The following is an 11,249-nucleotide window of genomic DNA, read 5'->3' as shown; positions in this document are numbered from 1 at the left end:
AAGAATGGAAAAGTTATATTAAAATTAAATTGGAGGGGGACTAGATTCAGCATTTCATCATGAACTCTGCACTTGTGAGAATTTAACTTCTTGAATACCCTGACAGGTACACGCAACATTAAGACTATAATCTGCTGTGCAAGCTTTCGTGCTATACCTCCCCCTCAGGTTTTGATTTATACATTTGCTCCCTCAATTCATGTCCTCTAATATTTGAAAGCTCTCTCCTAGCATTTTCTCTTTACCACAGAACGTCATCCCAATGTAACCTCTCTCTTGTTCTTTCTGCTTGCTGTTTCCTCACTCCTCTGTTAAACTTTTCTAATTTCTCTAACTTCCACACTCCTGCTTTTATCCACATGTTCTCTTTCCTTCCCCTACCTTTGCATGTGTCTACACACTGCACCATTTGTACAGACCTCTATTGCAGCTATTTCTGCACTGCTCAATGAAAAGCACTCTTTAATATCCTATTCTCTGTGCCCCCTCTCTCTGCGCGCCCTCTTTTGGCGCCTCCTCTCTCTGCGCCCCCTCTCTCTGCGCCTATCTGTCTCATTCTCTCTACGTCCCTCTCTCTCTACATAGAGCTATCTCTGTCTCTCTCTACACCTATCTCTGTGTCTCCTTCTATGTTTGCTGATGTGTGGGATATCTCTTATAATCTTGAACCTGCTCATATACACATCGGGCCTCCCTGCCTCTGCCTCCCTGCTAAGAGTGTTAACCTATCTAATGTAATCCACATTCCTTTCCTTACTTTTCTCTTCCCTTCTCCTATGCCCTCTGGAATGTCCGTTCTCTGACTAACAAGGCTCTAGTTGTACATGACCTCTTCTGCTCTCATCATTCACAATCAGTCATTCCCCTCACCCCATCTTACCTGTCCCACTGATTTGCCTCTGCTTAATTAAACTCTCCTCTGACATCTACTCTAACCTCTCTGCTCTCTCTCTCTTTCCGCTTAAACTAACAATCTTATTAACTCTTACAATGCTATCCTCCTATCTATATGCCCCCTCTAGGCTCTGACACACTTGTCCCTCTAGCCCACACCCTTGGCTAAATTCCCAAACATGTTCATCACACTTCCACTCGCTGTTCTTAATGCCTATGAAGGAAATCACACAATTGATATTTGATTTTTCTACAGTAAAAATGTCTCCAGTCCTGTATAAAGCTGCTCTCTGGGGCCAAACCACACTACTTTTTTTTCACATTCATCAACACTCAAATTTAATTTACGCTGTCTTTTTTTCCCTGTATTTGACTCCCTCCACTAACCTTCTCCTCACACTTGCCATCCTTCCTTCACTTCTCCTCAAGCATTTGACTACTTCAGAGGCAAGGTGGATGCCACCCACAAGGAGATTCCTTCTGTCCCTTCCCCCTTCTCTCCTTCTACCTAATTCTCCTTCTGCATTTGACTCCTTTTCTTCTCTTACAGAGCTGGAAGCTAATCATCTTCTCTTCTCCCTCTACCACATGCCCTCTAGATCGTATCCCCTCACACCTTACTGCATCTCTTAGTCCCCACTCTCACCCACATCTTCAATTCCTCCCTATTCTCTGGCTCTTTACCCTCTTACTTTAAGCCTGTAGTGGTCACCCTTTTCTCAGAAACAACCTACACCCTATGTGCCTTACTAACTACCGCCCTGTATCCCTCCTGCTGTTTGTCTCCTAATTGCTAGAATGTCAACATTCTTAAATCACATTCCCTCCTGGATCCTTTACAACCTGCCTTTCGTACAGCTCGTTCTACAGACTGTGCTTAAAGCAAATTCCCAAGGTCACTTTTCCCTACTAATCCTACTTGATCTATCTGCTGCGTTTGATGCTCTCAATCACTCTCCTCCTTCATATTCTAAACTCTCTCTTGGTATCCGTAACACAGTTCTATCCTGGTTTTCATCATAACTTTCCTGTCACACATTCTCCATCTCTGTTGCTAACATGTCTTCGTCTTCTATTGATCTGTCTATGGGTATACATCAGGGCTCTGTTCTGAGATCTCTCTTTCTCTCTACATACTATCATTTGGTGACCTCATCAACTCTTTGTGACAATCCTATAAATAACAAATACAAATATCAGGTCATGGGAATAAGTGATTTGGACATAAAAGTAACATTTCGGAAGTGTGGACAACTAATACATCTTGTAGATTGCCTTTACAGTGTGATGTCATTGATTCAGTAGATTGTGTGCAGACCAGGACTGCAGTACAGTGTCACTCACATGGATGACTTGCGTGGTAGAAGCTCAAGAACAAGGATGTCAAACTCCAGTCCTCGAGGGCAGCAAACAGGCCAGGTTTTCAGGATATCCCTACTGAAAACCTGGCCTGTTTGGGACCCTCGAGGACTGGAGTTTGACATGCATGCTCTAGAAGGAGCACAGCTGTGGGTGGGAGGTGGATTTGCTTTGCATCAAATGGTTTGGAGCAAGGTTTATTGTATGTATTATCATAATAACAATGCAATGCTTAACTTTTATTTCAGGAGGGATGACTGCAGAACAGAAGTGAATATTGAAGCCATGTGTTCCTTTTCTTGCAAAAGAGAAAATTTGAAGGACAGTTGAAGAGAAGGAAAATTACTACACAGAGACAGATAAGCAATGTGTATATTTCTCATTTACCATTTAGTATTTGTCGTTTTATTGACTCCACACAATCCGGCTGCTACGGGTTTCACATTGAATATTTTCATCTCTACTCTACCCCTTCCTGTGATCTGAACCATGCAAGTTTTCGTTGATTCAATACATCATGAGTAGAGGGTGGCTACAGTATGAAGTAAAGACCCAAGGACCACATCTACTACCATTCATAACAAGAACATGTGCAGTAGCGCACAGCTGCAGTTCTATGTGATTGTTATGAAAGGTTGAGGTGGTTCAATTCTATGAATCTGGAGTGGGATGGATCCTGTTTGCATCATATGGTTTCATCTAGGCCAGTAGATTATATAACTCTCAGTACAGGTTACACATGGCATCAGTATTAGTGATTTAAAGAGGAGGAAAGCTTCAATGTGGAGAACAAAGCCAAGTAATGTTGAAGTTACTCCTTTTACCATTTACTTGGTCAGTCTGTACTGTCTACTCCCCACACAGCTGCTAAGGATCTTCCATTTTAAATACTTTCACCTCCTATTCTGCACTGCTTTGCTGCCCATTATTCAGAGATGCGTTCCAGTCATGTTTAGCACTCTGAATCTCTCTGCAGTCATTGGTTCAGCACATCATGGGTAGAGCATGGCTACAGATACAGCAAGCTATTATTATTTTACCGGCTGATCACCCATAATATTGCATTAAAACATAGAATATCACTTAATTTCCAAAAGATTCAGTGATGCTGATAATGCAGAATCTCACAACATTTCCCATCATAATGCCATAATGCACAAGTGGGAGAAATAATCCTTGCTATATCTGTACATTGTGTGACGTATTACCTCCATGACCAATGAGAGCAAGTACATCTTCTGTATAGAGCGGCTGTGTTATGATGCAGTTATTGATCATCATTGACATAATCACAAGAATCTTATGCAAAGGGAAATTGTCCGCAGCGAAGTGAGATTTCAGCCCCCAAACGTCTGTAATATTAATGCAATGTCTTACTTTTGTTGCAGTGAACACTGAAGAGACGGATCTACTACAACACTGTACAGGATGAGCATACGCTACAAGCAGCAAAATGATCTTGCAGTTGACAGTATGTTGTTCTGGTAATGTGCACAATTATTATTTATGGGCTACACACCACAGTGCTGGACATATTCTGTTAACTTCAACTCTACTCCTAACATGGAGATGTCTTCCTGGTGTTACTGATTCAGTACATCATATGCACAGTGTGGTTATGATATGATGGATTGATTTAATGAACCCACCAACCAATGATGACATCTGCATCATCTTCTGTAAAGTGCAGCTACAGCATGATATTATCAGCATTTGGTGCGGTATAATCAGAGGTATCTATGTGCTTTTGTGCCTGTTTTAAGTCCTCCAGCTTAACGCCCCTACACCTCCCACTACACAGGCATACTTACTTATGCATACACTGACATCTGGCATACCTACACACACCCCAGGGCCACTTCCTTCCCCTGATGTCAGGGAGAGGATGGGCATGCAGAGTGCAGTAAGTCTCCACGTTACTCTGGCCAACAGTCTTGGCCTACCTCCAGCATCTGTCACCCACAACATCTGTTCCCTCCTTGTAAAGTGCTGAACTATCTCACCTGGGTCAGTGCTATAGCTGATCACAGTGCCCGATCAGGATGTCACTGTGACAGGCAGCAGTGCAGATTGACCGGTCAATCAATGCAGTGCCGCAACATATGCACTAAATGAGATTTCCGTGCCCCCAGTCAGGTTACTCCCTGGGCAGTGACCCTGCTCACACCCTCCCCTAGTTCCACCTCTGATCACAATTATCTCTCTTGGAGAGTGTAGCAAATTGGAGTTGGGGGAATCTCACCTCTGCCATGCATGGTCACAATCTGGGCACAGGACCCAAATAGTGGGCAATGTGGCACTTCTTACAGTAGAGAATAAGTAACTTTATTCTTTACTTGTGTATTAAGGACCTTATTTGCATTAAATTCAGTCCACATGGGACCAAGACTTTCTGGCTTACTGAACAAAGTGGAATTGTTTCGTAGAGGGTGGAGAATTGTATTTTATCTGAAATTACCCCCTCTGCACAAAATACAAACAATTATACCCATACAAGTACCTTGTGGAAGTTGTTGCCCTCTATCTTCCTGTGGTCTCTCCCTGTTTCTCACCGTGCCTCCTCCCATTTCCTTGCACCTCTGCGTCTCCGCATATATCCCTATACTCAGAGCCGGCTCCGGTCAGTGACATGGGATGCCCAAATATGAGCATACCCATATATGGGCATCCATGCCACTGACCGGAGCCCGCTCTGTTGCGGATATGGAGAGAGACTGGGAGATTTACATCCCCTTATAATTCATATGGTGCATAGTACCGGCACGTATTGTTTTACCGGTACTGTGTACCTTCCTACTTTCACACTGGTACAGTATATGCTGCAGTGGGACTGAGAGGGATATATTGGTAACACATAGTCATTGTTGGGGGAATTCAATCCATTTTGAAAATAGTAATGAAATGTTTTTTACTTTCCTTTTTTTTCAGTAATGAAGAATGAAAAATTTCTGTTAAAATTGAATTGGAGGTGAACTGGATTCATCATCAACTCTGCACCAGTGTGAATTGATGTTCTTTAATGTTCTGATAAGGTACATGCAACATCTCTTCCTCAACCCCTGCACCACTCTCTGCCTCTTGCCTCTCTCTCTCCACCTCCCTGCTAAGCGTATTAACCCATCTAATGTAATCCACATTCCATGTCTCACTTTACTCTTCACTTCTCACGTGCCCTCTGGAATGACTGCTCTCTGACTAACAAGGTCTATTTGTACATGACCTCTTCTGCTCTCATCATCCACCACCTCTCATTCCCCTCACCCCTGTCCTACTCGATACCTCAGCTTAATTGAACTCTCTCCTCTGACATCTACCCTTATCTCTAACCTCTCCTCACTTTCTGCTTAAACTAACTATCTTGTTAACTTTTACAATGCTATCATCTCCTCCCTCCTCCTCCCTCCTCCATCATATATATGCCCCTTCTAGGCTCTGACACACTCATCCCTCTAAGGCCATGATTATCATGGGCACATGCTTGGTCGTCCACAGTGCGTGCGAGCGATGCAGAGCCGCCTCGGACCTCAGTGCAGGGATTGCTGCATACCCCCAGCATCTGTCACCCACAAACAATACACACACTAATACTCCCCACAATACACACTATAATACCTCCTCAATACTAATCTCCCCAATAATATTATAGCTCCAAACACAATATACACAACACCCTTACACAAGATACACAATCTAGTACTCTCCTCTGCACCTCTACACACAATATAATACTCCCACACACACAATATACACACTACCCTCCTACCCCCATAAAATACAACCAATAATACAAACACACTTTGTGGATGTTGGGACCAGCTCCCGGCATGCACCAGTGAAAGAGAGAGGCCCGCAGAAGCTCGGAAGAACTCCCTCCATCCGTGCCTTCCTCCGTTTCACATCTTCTCCCTGTCTCTCTCCCTCCCTTTCCTTGCATCTCCCTGCGTCTTTACGTATACCCAGTCAGTGACGGCTCTGGTCACGTGATGCCTTAATATGGGCTTATCCATATATGTTCATCCACGTCACTAATGTGATGCCCGCACTGTTGCGGAGCTGGTACTTACGACGGGCACTTATTGTTTTATCAGTACTGCGTACCTGACTCTACCGGCCTACTTTCAACACTAGTACAATATGTGCTTCACTACGAGTGAGTGGGGAATATTGGCATCACACAGTCACTGTTGAATATGCCATTCAATCCATTTTGAAAATAGTAATGCAATGTGGTTTTGTTTTGTTTGCTTTTTGCAGTAATGAAGAATGGAAAAGTTATATTAAAATTAAATTGGAGGGGGACTAGATTCAGCATTTCATCATGAACTCTGCACTTGTGAGAATTTAACTTCTTGAATACCCTGACAGGTACACGCAACATTAAGACTATAATCTGCTGTGCAAGCTTTCGTGCTATACCTCCCCCTCAGGTTTTGATTTATACATTTGCTCCCTCAATTCATGTCCTCTAATATTTGAAAGCTCTCTCCTAGCATTTTCTCTTTACCACAGAACGTCATCCCAATGTAACCTCTCTCTTGTTCTTTCTGCTTGCTGTTTCCTCACTCCTCTGTTAAACTTTTCTAATTTCTCTAACTTCCACACTCCTGCTTTTATCCACATGTTCTCCTCTTTCCTTCCCCTACCTTTGCATGTGTCTACACACTGCACCATTTGTACAGACCTCTATTGCTATTTCTGCACTGCTCAATGAAAAGCACTCTTTAATATCCTATTCTCTGTGCCCCCTCTCTCTGCGCCCCCTCTTTTGGCGCCTCCTCTCTCTGCGCCCCCTCTCTCTGCGCCTATCTGTCTCATTCTCTCTACGTCCCTCTCTCTCTACATAGAGCTATCTCTGTCTCTCTCTACACCTATCTCTGTGTCTCCTTCTATGTTTGCTGATGTGTGGGATATCTCTTATAATCTTGAACCTGCTCATATATACATCGGGCCTCCCTGCCTCTGCCTCCCTGCTAAGAGTGTTAACCTATCTAATGTAATCCACATTCCTTTCCTTACTTTTCTCTTCCCTTCTCCTATGCCCTCTGGAATGTCCGTTCTCTGACTAACAAGGCTCTAGTTGTACATGACCTCTTCTGCTCTCATCATTCACAATCAGTCATTCCCCTCACCCCATCTTACCTGTCCCACTGATTTGCCTCTGCTTAATTAAACTCTCCTCTGACATCTACTCTAACCTCTCTGCTCTCTCTCTCTTTCCGCTTAAACTAACAATCTTATTAACTCTTACAATGCTATCCTCCTATCTATATGCCCCCTCTAGGCTCTGACACACTTGTCCCTCTAGCCCACACCCTTGGCTAAATTCCCAAACATGTTCATCACACTTCCACTCGCTGTTCTTAATGCCTATGAAGGAAATCACACAATTGATATTTGATTTTTCTACAGTAAAAATGTCTCCAGTCCTGTATAAAGCTGCTCTCTGGGGCCAAACCACACTACTTTTTTTTCACATTCATCAACACTCAAATTTAATTTACGCTGTCTTTTTTTCCCTGTATTTGACTCCCTCCACTAACCTTCTCCTCACACTTGCCATCCTTCCTTCACTTCTCCTCAAGCATTTGACTACTTCAGAGGCAAGGTGGATGCCACCCACAAGGAGATTCCTTCTGTCCCTTCCCCCTTCTCTCCTTCTACCTAATTCTCCTTCTGCATTTGACTCCTTTTCTTCTCTTACAGAGCTGGAAGCTAATCATCTTCTCTTCTCCCTCTACCACATGCCCTCTAGATCGTATCCCCTCACACCTTACTGCATCTCTTAGTCCCCACTCTCACCCACATCTTCAATTCCTCCCTATTCTCTGGCTCTTTACCCTCTTACTTTAAGCCTGTAGTGGTCACCCTTTTCTCAGAAACAACCTACACCCTATGTGCCTTACTAACTACCGCCCTGTATCCCTCCTGCTGTTTGTCTCCTAATTGCTAGAATGTCAACATTCTTAAATCACATTCCCTCCTGGATCCTTTACAACCTGCCTTTCGTACAGCTCGTTCTACAGACTGTGCTTAAAGCAAATTCCCAAGGTCACTTTTCCCTACTAATCCTACTTGATCTATCTGCTGCGTTTGATGCTCTCAATCACTCTCCTCCTTCATATTCTAAACTCTCTCTTGGTATCCGTAACACAGTTCTATCCTGGTTTTCATCATAACTTTCCTGTCACACATTCTCCATCTCTGTTGCTAACATGTCTTCGTCTTCTATTGATCTGTCTGTGGGTATACATCAGGGCTCTGTTCTGAGATCTCTCTTTCTCTCTACATACTATCATTTGGTGACCTCATCAACTCTTTGTGACAATCCTATAAATAACAAATACAAATATCAGGTCATGGGAATAAGTGATTTGGACATAAAAGTAACATTTCGGAAGTGTGGACAACTAATACATCTTGTAGATTGCCTTTACAGTGTGATGTCATTGATTCAGTAGATTGTGTGCAGACCAGGACTGCAGTACACTGTCACTCACATGGATGACTTGCGTGGTAGAAGCTCAAGAACAAGGATGTCAAACTCCAGTCCTCGAGGGCAGCAAACAGGCCAGGTTTTCAGGATATCCCTACTGAAAACCTGGCCTGTTTGGGACCCTCGAGGACTGGAGTTTGACATGCATGCTCTAGAAGGAGCACAGCTGTGGGTGGGAGGTGGATTTGCTTTGCATCAAATGGTTTGGAGCAAGGTTTATTGTATGTATTATCATAATAACAATGCAATGCTTAACTTTTATTTCAGGAGGGATGACTGCAGAACAGAAGTGAATATTGAAGCCATGTGTTCCTTTTCTTGCAAAAGAGAAAATTTGAAGGACAGTTGAAGAGAAGGAAAATTACTACACAGAGACAGATAAGCAATGTGTATATTTCTCATTTACCATTTAGTATTTGTCGTTTTATTGACTCCACACAATCCGGCTGCTACGGGTTTCACATTGAATATTTTCATCTCTGCTCTACCCCTTCCTGTGATCTGAACCATGCAAGTTTTCGTTGATTCAATACATCATGAGTAGAGTGTGGCTACAGTATGAAGTAAAGACCCAAGGACCACATCTACTACCATTCATAACAAGAACATGTGCAGTAGCGCACAGCTGCAGTTCTATGTGATTGTTATGAAAGGTTGAGGTGGTTCAATTCTATGAATCTGGAGTGGGATGGATCCTGTTTGCATCATATGGTTTCATCTAGGCCAGTAGATTATATAACTCTCAGTACAGGTTACACATGGCATCAGTATTAGTGATTTAAAGAGGAGGAAAGCTTCAATGTGGAGAACAAAGCCAAGTAATGTTGAAGTTACTCCTTTTACCATTTACTTGGTCAGTCTGTACTGTCTACTCTCCACACAGCTGCTAAGGATCTTCCATTTTAAATACTTTCACCTCCTATTCTGCACTGCTTTGCTGCCCATTATTCAGAGATGCGTTCCAGTCATGTTTAGCACTCTGAATCTCTCTGCAGTCATTGGTTCAGCACATCATGGGTAGAGCATGGCTACAGATACAGCAAGCTATTATTATTTTACCGGCTGAACACCCATAATATTGCATTAAAACATAGAATATCACTTCATTTCCAAAAGATTCAGTGATGCTGATAATGCAGAATCTCACAACATTTCCCATCATAATGCCATAATGCACAAGTGGGAGAAATAATCCTTGCTATATCTGTACATTGTGTGACGTATTACCTCAATGACCAATGAGAGCAAGTACATCTTCTGTATAGAGCGGCTGTGTTATGATGCAGTTATTGATCATCATTGACATAATCACAAGAATCTTATGCAAAGGGAAATTGTCCGCAGCGAAGTGAGATTTCAGCCCCCAAACGTCTGTAATATTAATGCAATGTCTTACTTTTGTTGCAGTGAACACTGAAGAGACGGATCTACTACAACACTGTACAGGATGAGCATACGCTACAAGCAGCAAAATGATCTTGCAGTTGACAGTATGTTGTTCTGGTAATGTGCACAATTATTATTTATGGGCTACACACCACAGTGCTGGACATATTCTGTTAACTTCAACTCTACTCCTAACATGGAGATGTCTTCCTGGTGTTACTGATTCAGTACATCATATGCACAGTGTGGTTATGATATGATGGATTGATTTAATGAACCCACCAACCAATGATGACATCTGCATCATCTTCTGTAAAGTGCAGCTACAGCATGATATTATCAGCATTTGGTGCGGTATAATCAGAGGTATCTATGTGCTTTTGTGCCTGTTTTAAGTCCTCCAGCTTAACGCCCCTACACCTCCCACTACACAGGCATACTTACTTATGCATACACTGACATCTGGCATACCTACACACACCCCAGGGCCACTTCCTTCCCCTGATGTCAGGGAGAGGATGGGCATGCAGAGTGCAGTAAGTCTCCACGTTACTCTGGCCAACAGTCTTGGCCTACCTCCAGCATCTGTCACCCACAACATCTGTTCCCTCCTTGTAAAGTGCTGAACTATCTCACCTGGGTCAGTGCTATAGCTGATCACAGTGCCCGATCAGGATGTCACTGTGACAGGCAGCAGTGCAGATTGACCGGTCAATCAATGCAGTGCCGCAACATATGCACTAAATGAGATTTCCGTGCCCCCAGTCAGGTTACTCCCTGGGCAGTGACCCTGCTCACACCCTCCCCTAGTTCCACCTCTGATCACAATTATCTCTCTTGGAGAGTGTAGCAAATTGGAGTTGGGGGAATCTCACCTCTGCCATGCATGGTCACAATCTGGGCACAGGACCCAAATAGTGGGCAATGTGGCACTTCTTACAGTAGAGAATAAGTAACTTTATTCTTTACTTGTGTATTAAGGACCTTATTTGCATTAAATTCAGTCCACATGGGACCAAGACTTTCTGGCTTACTGAACAAAGTGGAATTGTTTCGTAGAGGGTGGAGAATTGTATTTTATCTGAAATTACCCCCTCTGCACAAAATACAAACAATT

At 43.1% G+C, this 11,249-nt stretch overlaps 2 long non-coding RNA genes across 3 annotated transcripts; both read left to right on the top strand.

Moving 5' to 3' along the window:
• The first annotated feature begins 11 nt into the window (after positions 1–11).
• On the top strand, positions 12–3,737 carry LOC142476871 (uncharacterized). The gene is made up of 3 exons (XR_012792024.1): positions 12–106; positions 2,502–2,621; positions 3,642–3,737. It is a non-coding gene; the product is annotated as an uncharacterized LOC142476871 (long non-coding RNA).
• A 1,450-nt stretch (positions 3,738–5,187) lies between these two features.
• On the top strand, positions 5,188–10,249 carry LOC142476870 (uncharacterized). 2 transcript variants are annotated; one of them, XR_012792023.1, is made up of 4 exons: positions 5,188–5,285; positions 6,508–6,618; positions 9,014–9,133; positions 10,154–10,249. It is a non-coding gene; the product is annotated as an uncharacterized LOC142476870 (long non-coding RNA). The 2 variants fall into 2 exon arrangements; XR_012792022.1 differs by lacking the exon at positions 10,154–10,249 and having other exon boundaries at positions 9,014–10,127.
• The last annotated feature ends 1,000 nt before the right edge of the window (positions 10,250–11,249 follow it).

The sequence above is a fragment of the Ascaphus truei genome, unplaced genomic scaffold (assembly GCF_040206685.1).
Source record: "Ascaphus truei isolate aAscTru1 unplaced genomic scaffold, aAscTru1.hap1 HAP1_SCAFFOLD_1776, whole genome shotgun sequence".
Lineage (NCBI taxonomy): Eukaryota > Metazoa > Chordata > Amphibia > Anura > Ascaphidae > Ascaphus > Ascaphus truei.
This window is presented reverse-complemented; position numbering and strand designations above follow the sequence as displayed.